This window comes from Bemisia tabaci, chromosome 7, assembly GCF_918797505.1.
Source record: "Bemisia tabaci chromosome 7, PGI_BMITA_v3".
Classification (NCBI taxonomy): Eukaryota; Metazoa; Arthropoda; class Insecta; order Hemiptera; family Aleyrodidae; genus Bemisia; species Bemisia tabaci.
In genome coordinates, this window is record NC_092799.1 from 41,707,652 (window position 1) to 41,717,109 (window position 9,458).

The 9,458-nt window shown below is 42.4% G+C and overlaps 1 long non-coding RNA gene across 1 annotated transcript; it reads left to right on the forward strand.

The window, feature by feature from the left end:
* Positions 1 to 6,442: 6,442 nt before the first annotated feature.
* Positions 6,443 to 8,711, forward strand: LOC140225056 (uncharacterized). Its single transcript, XR_011900241.1, has 2 exons — positions 6,443 to 6,565; positions 8,555 to 8,711. It is a non-coding gene; the product is annotated as an uncharacterized lncRNA (long non-coding RNA).
* The last annotated feature ends 747 nt before the right edge of the window (positions 8,712 to 9,458 follow it).

Sequence of the window (9,458 nt, forward strand, 5' to 3'; positions counted from 1 at the left end):
TGACCCGAACTTCGGCAGCTCGACCTCAAGTTTTCGGATGCGTGATCAGAAAACTTCAGAGATCCATATGATCCTCTACGTCGGGTCCCACGCTTGAAGCTTCTTTCTCCGTGTTCTTTCAATAAAACTTTCCGCTCAAACGCCTCTGAGCAATTTCCTCTAAACTTCATTTTTTCACTTACTAGTCTCTTCGCTATCACCGCAGTACATCGAGGCGATTGTGGGAGCAGCTTTACTCACGAGGCATGCGCAGTACACCGCAACCACATGGCGGCTGCGTGGCCCGTAGCATATGATTCCATGCAGAAATTCCACGCCGATGCGAGGCGATGCGGTGTGCGGCTCACAGTGGATCGAGTCAATAGGAGAGGTCGGACAAAGTTCGGAAACTTTAAAAGCTTATAACACCGTTTATACACAAGTTTGAGGTTCTAAGGGTGGTTCCTTTGGTTTCCTCGTAAAATTTTCTTTTACAAGCACGCCTTGAAATTTAAAACGTGACGGACTAAACATCAAGATTTGCAGTTTTCGACAAAAATTTCATGCCCGACCTCTCTAATGGAGATGTTGCATGTGTGCGGAATTTGCGATTTGACTGTTGATTCTAATGTAAAAGTTCGCGAGGAAGACGATGGTGGTGCCACTGGTTTTCTCTGAAATCAACTCCCAAGCTCAAAAAAAGCTCTCAAGTTGAGGCCAAAATGGAGGGGATATCCCACCCTACCCTGCGAGTCCACCTTTACGTCAAGACGAACTCTCCATGCGAAGAGAGGGAGCAAATACATTCACAGGGCTGCCATTTTATTTGGGGACTCTAAAACTGAAAACACGGCATTACTGCTAGTGTATTTGCTCCCTATCTTTGCATGGAGAGTTTGCCTGGATGTAGAGGTGGACTCGCAGGGTAGGGTGGGATATCCCCTCCGTTTTGGCCTCAACTTGAGAGCTGTTTTTGAGCTTGGGAGTTGATTTCGGAGAAAACCAGTGGCACCATCGTGTTTCTCGCGAACTTTTACGTAAGAATCAATAGCCAAATCGCAAATTCCTCACACATGCAACATCTCCATTTTCTTTCCGAAACACCCCTTGAAATAGAGTTTGTGACGAAATAAACATGAAAATTTGAACTTTTATCCATAAGTTCCATGCATTGCAGCCTCAACTTTAGAGCTTTTTTTGAGCTTGGGAGTTGATTTCAGAGAAAACCAGTGGCGCCATCGTATTTCCCACGAACTTTCCATAAGAATCAACAGTCAAATTGCAAATTCCTCACACATGCAACATCTCCATCGACTGGATCCACTGTGCGGCTGCGGATGGAGGAGTGCGGGATGAGGTCGGGCACTGCGGTCTGGGCAGCGGGCAGTGCAAGTGGTCAGCGAGTCCGAGTCGTCGAGTGAGTCCACCTGGACGCGGACGCCGCGGACGGTGGACGCACCCTCCAAGTCATGATCGAAAGTTGTCGGGGCACCGCTGCCGTGCGTGACCGCGGGGTCCGCGTCGCTCTGCGGTCGCGGATGCACCGAGGGTATTCGCAGATCTGGCGTCGGTGTCGGCGTCGTCGCTGCAACTTGCAAGCTACGCGCCGATGCAGCCGGCCAGGAGTTACGTGCGCCGCTGCGCACGGCTTCGCTCCGCCCGACCAATCGACATGACGTTCGCCGCGTCCGTGGTACTCTACTTGGCAACCATGCTCACGATGTCAAATCTGCCGTGCTAAGGAAAAACGCCGTATGAACTTTCAGGCGTTGCTACACTGAAAAAAAAATCTCGGTGTATTTACTAAGAAAAGGGTAAAATTAGCAAGAATTCAGGGTTCTATTTGATCCCAGTTTTTTCTTGGTATAATTACCATTTATTGAGTTCGTAATTTTACCGAGAAATCTCGGTAAAATTATTGAGCTTTCTCGGTAATTTTACTAGATCTTGGTAAAAATGCCAATATTTTTTATCGACTGCGGTAGAATTACCGAGATAAAATGGCAAAGTTACCGGGAATTGGTCACCAATAAAAGTGTTATTCTTACCTGAGAAAAACAGTAAAAATACCGGTTTTTAGGTAAGCTTACCAGTCTGTCTTGGTAAAATTACCAATAATTGGTAAAACACGTGAGATGGTAAAGGTACCAACGGACCTTGGTAAAAACGCCGAGAATTTTTTTTCAGTGTATATCTCCTTCTATAAAAAACGAATTTACTAGGAAAATTTTAACTAGTTTCCCTACAATTTTTCAGATAATTTTGTTCACAATTGGATCGCCTTTAACAGAAAAGAACCAAGCCACATCAGCCGTTCAATTCAGTTTTATACATGAAAACGGTTGTGCGGATTTTCGTGCAAATTTCAGCGAATTTTCTCCATAGTACGAAGCAAATTCCTCAAAATTTTCAAAGGAATCCACAGTATGTTGTCTCGTAAAAAATTAAACTGCCCAGTTAAATTTGGCAATAGCTGATGTGGCTTGGTCCCTTTCTATTAAAGGCGGTCCAATTGAACCTGGAATATCTGCTTTCAAGGAAAAATATGCCAAACTCTCTTCAGAAATACACATTTTATTTGGGAAAATTTGACAACTCTCGAAGGTTCATACGGCGTTCTTCCTTAGCATAGCACGGCAGAAACGGACCAAAGCAGAAACGGACCAAACCACATCAGCTACTGTCAAAGTTAATTGGGAAATTGAATTTTTTTCGTAAAAATGGTTGTGCGGATTTTTTTTTGCAAATATCAGTAAATTGTCTGTATAGCACGAAGTAAATTCCTTAAACTTTTCAACGGGACCCGCAGAAACATTTTTTTGTAAAAAAATTATTTTACCCAGTAAAGGTGGCAATAGTCGATGTGACTATTCCTGCGAAACGCGGTCCGAATCTGAAGGAAACTGCTCTCGGTGAAGGGTCTTCGTAATTTTTTGGGAAAAACGAAGCTTTAATATCCCTGCTTTTTTTTTAATATTTGATTAGTGATTATATTACTGATATTTGGTTTTATTTGTTTCAGGTGAGTAATCATGACGTACATTTCCATAGTGAGGTTGACGTGAGTATGTTTTCCAAGCTTATTTCGTCGACTCTCTGATATGAAGGCGTATACCCACGTATTGAGATGAGCCCTGTCACCCATAGCTCCTCATGCTCTGCAGGGCTCACGTTAATTACGCATTTATACATGTCAGAGGAGCTCGCCATAGTTTACTATTGTAAAACTATTTTGATAGTCGTTAAAATTGTCCCTCTGGTGAATTCTAAAAACTGATTTGTAAATGGGATCGTTCACAATAGCACTCAGTTAATTAAGTGGTCTCTCCCCGTATTCGACATCAGAAATTAAGAGCGAATGATAAGATTTACTAACGATTTGGCAAAAATGGAATTGAGTCACTGTAGGAGCGCTCGGTGTCGTATCTCTTTCGTACATGAGCAATTCATCTACTGAGGATGAGTGACATTCAAAGGTTTAGTGACACGATTGCAACAAGCTGTGTAAAAATCCAAACAAGTGAGTTACAGAATGATCGCCGAATTTTGAAGTTTTATTACTGCTCATGTAAGTTTTAAACACGCAGATACTAGTGAAGTGTACGGCAGCGGTGAGGGGTGGGGGGGGGGATCTCGCGACTTTGTATACAGATGCTCCATGTTTTGGATACAAATATTTTAACTCCGTTGCGAGCGGTGAAGTATCCCACGAAACTGAAGGCGTTTTCGACTGGTGACAACATTTTGTCGTAGCTTACAGCGCAGCGACGCGTATATCATGTAAACGGATCAAATAAACCCGAAGCTCCCCGTCATTTCTTTGGAGACTTAAATCAGGATCTACCAAGATTCGAAACATATTCATACGACATTTTTCCTGATCACGCTAGAATACTTCGTTTCCTATGTGCTGCTAACACGCTCAAATTCCCATCAATTTCCGATCAAATGGTGACTGGTGCGCACCATCTACCATCAAATGTCTACGTCCTGCAAAAATTTGATGGTAGATGATGGAACTGTGGGGCTCATCCTTCATCTGATTTCCACACAACCGTGCTTATTTCATGCTTATTTCAATCAACGCGCTGTTTTCATTAATTTTACTCATCAATCTAGATAACTCTCGACCGCCATCTTGGTCATCATTTTGATCGGAATTTGACGGAATTTGAGCGTGTAACCAGGCCACTAGACTCAGAAACGTAACTCTTTCAGGAGGTGTTGAAAGTGACTCTAACGGATTGAATGAACGAACGAATGAACGAATGAATTTTTTTCCACAGTTTGACGGTGCGATTTCTATTCAACATTTTCCTGGTTTTAGCGTGTAATCAGAAAAAAAATCAGTGTAATTTTCAGTTATAAGCGCTGATCCGGTTCCTTGTAAAAATTAAACTTATGAGTGGAATATATTTCAACGTTGAAATGTATTTACGTCCTTTCGTCTGGGAAACGGCAAGTGGACGAGTGAACGGATTCACCACGCGGCGTGGAATTTTATTGTGCAAGAATGAAGGTAGCTTCCGGGTGGACTATGAGCTCATCGCGTATTTTTTTATATTTTCCTTGAATATATTACGCAAGCGATGTGTCAAGGCACCCGCGGTGATTTATTTGCAGTCTGCTCCAGGAGGACTTGAACTCAATCCATAATCCATCTTCCATTATTTGATGACTCATTGAGCATCCATATTTTTCTCTTTCCTTCAAAGCCTCCCTGAAGGGTCACACTGGTCAATGTTCGCGTAGGAAAAAAATCGTGCTCTTGAATATAATGTTCACTGTAGATTTCAGGTGCCACCTACTTTTTTAGTCGTAATTAGTATGTCTCTAGGGGCTCCGCCCCCTGACTGCTACGCGGTCCAATCTCCGGGGCGCTGCGCGCCCCTTTAGGCAGCTTCTTACTCCTTATTTCTTACTCTTCTCACTCCCCTTCCTTGCCTCGTTCCTTGACCGTCTTAAAAACGATTTTATTAGAATTTTCCCATTTACTGACTTAGAATTCCAGCCCGTCGACCGCCTTACTCCCTTTCCTCACCCCGTCCATCCAGCGTCTTAAAAATGATTTTATTAGGATAGAGAGGATTTCGTTGTGATTATACTCTTACGAGTCCCCCTCCCCTCTCTCAATAGTGAGACTGCTGACGTCACCAAACGTATGATCATGATATGATCACTATTGTGCTCGTGCACTGTTGGCTTAAAATACCCGCACTTGTTTTGAAATAGATACATTTTGAGGCTTTTCTCAGGCAAATTTAGGTGCATGCTTTGAAGTTCACTCCAGGAATGCTCCTCTAAAAAATATCAAACTTTTTCCTCTTTCTCTGGTCTCATCCTGCAATGAAACAAAATACTGTATCGGTTTCAATGCTATTTTCTTTTATGCAGATTTTCTATAGGAGTGGGGAATTGACTCTATCTAAAACTCTAGGAGTAGTTAGGACCATATACGGGCGGTCTAGCTCCTCAAGAGCTAAGACCATGACGCTTTTATGTCCTCGATAGTCCAAGTTTACTCATCCACCAGTGGTAGAAACAAGAGTCTGCGTTTCGTACTCCGTAGCATGGAAAATGAGCAAGCCATGGTCAAACTCGATTAGTGCGAAGCTGAGGTTGTCGCGCGGTGAAAACGAGTCTTTTTCTCAAACTTTTACCTTCCTCCTGTCACATTGTTCATAGAAGCAAAATACTGTACCGGTTTCAATGCTATTTTGTTTCATACAGATTCCAGGAACGGTGCGAAATGACTCTATTTTAAAGTCCAGGGGTAGTTAGGTCCACACACCGGCGGTCTAGCCCCTTGAGAGCTGAGACCACGACGATTTTATGTCCTCAGTGGTCCAAGCCAGAGACAAGAGACCCTCCACTGGCCTCTTAGTGACAGGCGGAAGCTTTACTTTCGGGGTTTCAACAAATCCTTATGGACAAATATTAGGGAGCAACAGTCACCACCCCAATTTCGGCTGTTGACTTATCATGAGCTTCGGATGACGTCATGAGCCAAACAAGTTTCCGAAACGTCGGCCATTTTCGGCTTGTTTGCAAAAAGAGACTGCCGACACGTTGTTGAACATCAACCATGTAGGTAAGTCAACAGTAGAATGCTGAAGTCCCGAAAGTGAAAGCTTCCACAATGGCCAAGCTACTATAGTGGAGGGTCTCTTGTCTCAGTTGTCTCTGGTCCAAGCTAGAGTCCCTTTATACTGAGAGTCAAGACAATTCGGCTCATGGATGTCACAAACGGGAATAAAGATCACAGAAATTGAACGTTTTTCGTAATCTTTGATCGGCCCATTCTCAAATGCCTTTCTCCGTTCCTCCCAGAGACAAATAGAGACCGAGCACGCCCTATTCCGCCAATGTATTTTGAGTGAGGCACATCTAATTCTCGCGGATTCAACAAAACAACGGTCATCATTTTTCTGATTTCGCCTAAAGTTGACTGGTGCTAGTCGCATCTGGTGAGCTTTTGGCAATATGGCGATTTGTTTACATTCTTCCTTATCACTTGCAAAGCGGAAAATTTTCCAATTTTTCCTTTGAAACTCTCCGAATTTGTCATAAAATGACTTTTTACCAAGTAAATAATTAATTCACCCCTTCTACTCAACATTTGTGATACTTTCGGTGGTTTCACTTCTTGCAGTGAGAAACAGATTCCTCGAGACAGCCTGGTCCTCAGATTGTTCAACTTCCATATACCATATGGATAATTATTTTAGCAATCGAAATGTTCTTTGACTGTAAATGGTGTGTAATTTTTTCAAGATAATTCTCTGTAAATAATTCTGTTTCCAAAATCCTATCCCGAAGCCTGATGTAATGCATTGAATGCGGAGCATTTCGACTGAAGAGTCGATATGTGTCTTTAAGGAGCTGTGTAAATGAAACGGTTGGATAAGCCTGTAAGCAGTACAATTTCTTTTGTGTGTGAAAAATAACTGAATGTCCAGAATTCTAAACATCTGACCGTATCTCAAGTACCTGAAGGAAATGTTGGTCAGGTCAGAGTTTGTGAATCCTTGGCAGCAGTTACTGAAATTCTCCTACGTACTTAACAACTTTGCTCATTAAAGTTTGGTAAGTGAGAAATGTAAACCAACAATAAGTAGTGCGCGGTTTGAATCTTCGCCTGTTCTCGTCAAGAGGTAGATTTGACGCATTATGAAAAAGCTAAAAACTGCAAATAAGCTGTCACATTTCTTTCTTGAAAGATGCCTGTTCAAACTAAATTTAGTTTCTTTATTTCTGAATGATGAAAGAACCTTTAAGGGCCGAAATATCACGAATTTTGATCTATAAGTTGTAAGAGAGCACTCTGGTGAGATCCTCTTTCCTTTTTTCGAGTTACACATTTTCCAATTTTACAGGAAGTAGTATTAGTTGCATCCAGTATCACAATTTATATGTATTCAATGTGTTTCCTCATCGAAATGAGCGAAGAAAAAACATTTACTTTTATTTTCACCGAATTAATGAGAGTTTTACTGCCAACTGAGCTAGCAAATGTTTACGGTGAAGCTACTTTATTTGTTTCACGACTCCCAATTTTAGGAATTCTAATAGCGTATACATCATTTCTCATTTAATGCAAGGTTGAAATACTTTATGATGGTGGTGGAAGAGACAATTCTGGTAAAATTGAGAGAATAATCAGGAAGAAAAGTTCTTAAACAAATCTCAGGAACTCCATCAGATGATGGGCACTTCACCCTCCAAGGATTTTTACACTATGGAGTTATGGGCTAATACTGACAAGCATAATATGATGGATCTGAGCGGTCTCTTACTTACCTAACTTTGATGAGCGAAGGCCTTAAATAAGTAGAAGAATTGCATTAACTGCTGCCAAGGATTCACAAACTCTGACCTGACCAACATTTCTTTTAGGTACTTGAGATACAGTCAGATGTTTAGAATTCTGGACATTCAGTTATTTTCCACACACAAAAGAATTCGTACAGCTTGCGAGCTTATCCAAACGTTTCATTTACACGCCTCCTTAACAACAAATATCGACGCTTCGCAGCCATAACACTCCGCTTTCAACGCACTACATCAGGCTTAGAGATAGGATGTTGGAGACATCAAGCATTTGATCCACGATTAATACTTATCATAGTGAGCAGCTTATGACATAGACAGTAAATTTTTTTTCGTCAAATTTCAATACAGTGTATCTGTAAGACTGGCAGTGCTGCTGTGATCAGGTTCTTGACAGATCTCAAATAGCTAAAATATCTCTATCCTGCGACATGATATGGAGGTTAATAGATTGAGAATTTGATCACAAGGTATTGATACAGTCTAGAAAAAATTATACACCATTTAAAGTCAAAAGAAAGTTCGATAACTAAAATTATCCATTATGAAGTTGAACAATCTGCGGACCAGGCTCAGAGTCTCGAGGAATCTGCTTCTCACTACATAAAGTGAAACCACCGAAAGTATCACAAATGTTGATTAAAAGGGGCGAATTAATTTTTTACCTTCTAATAGGTCATTTTATGACAATTTGGAAGAGTTTCAAATGAAAAATTGGAAAATTTTCCGCTTTGCAATTGATTAGGAAGAATGTAAACAAGCCGCCATAATGCCAACAGCCGAGTAGCATCAGTCAACTTTAGGCGAAATCAGAAAATACATGACTGTTGTTCCGTTGGATCCCCGAGAATTAGATGTGCCTCACTGAAAACCCAACGTGCTCGGTCTCTATTTGTCTCTGATTCCTCCTCTCATTCCGTTTGTTCCTTGCCGAACCCGTAATTCCCTGGTCCATTCCAGATTACAATCTTCGCAATTGGTGAAAATGTAATCTTTATTCCCGTTCGTGACACTGTGGAGGCCTAAAATACGGGAACCAATCAGAAATGGATTCAAATTGTCTTGACTCTCAGTATAAAGGGACTCTAGTCCAAGCTTACCCATCCAAACACCAGCCTGCGCCCGCACTCCGCGGCATGGAAAATGAGCGGGACATGGTCAAACTCGATTAGCGCGAAGCTGAGGTTGTCGTCGCGCGGCGAAAACGAGTCTTTCACGGCGTTTCTCGCGCAAGAGCCTCGCTAATTCCCGCAATGAGCGGAAAAGTCGCTTTAATGAAGTCCTAACTGCAGGAGCGAAGCGTTGCGAGGGAATTCTATCCAGTAAGTAACCGGCGTCACTTACACAATGCCTCGGCGTGCGATAAGTCTTAACCTTGACTGTTTTCACGGCGATGCAGTGTGTCTTTCCCGGTCTCATCCCGGGGCCTCCTCGTTTTTTCTCTCGTTGCTTGAATTAGTGTGAGAACGGAGCAGCCGTGGCAAGGAGTACCTAATTATCGGACTGTGAAAAACCCGTCCGCCGCCGCCGCCGTCTAGCCCGGCGTTGCCGCAATCAGCGATCGCATTGTCTCGCGTCCAGTAAGAAAGTGGCTGTGGGAGTGGACAACACCTATACCTACCGCATGGAAGAATAATAGTAGCCACAGT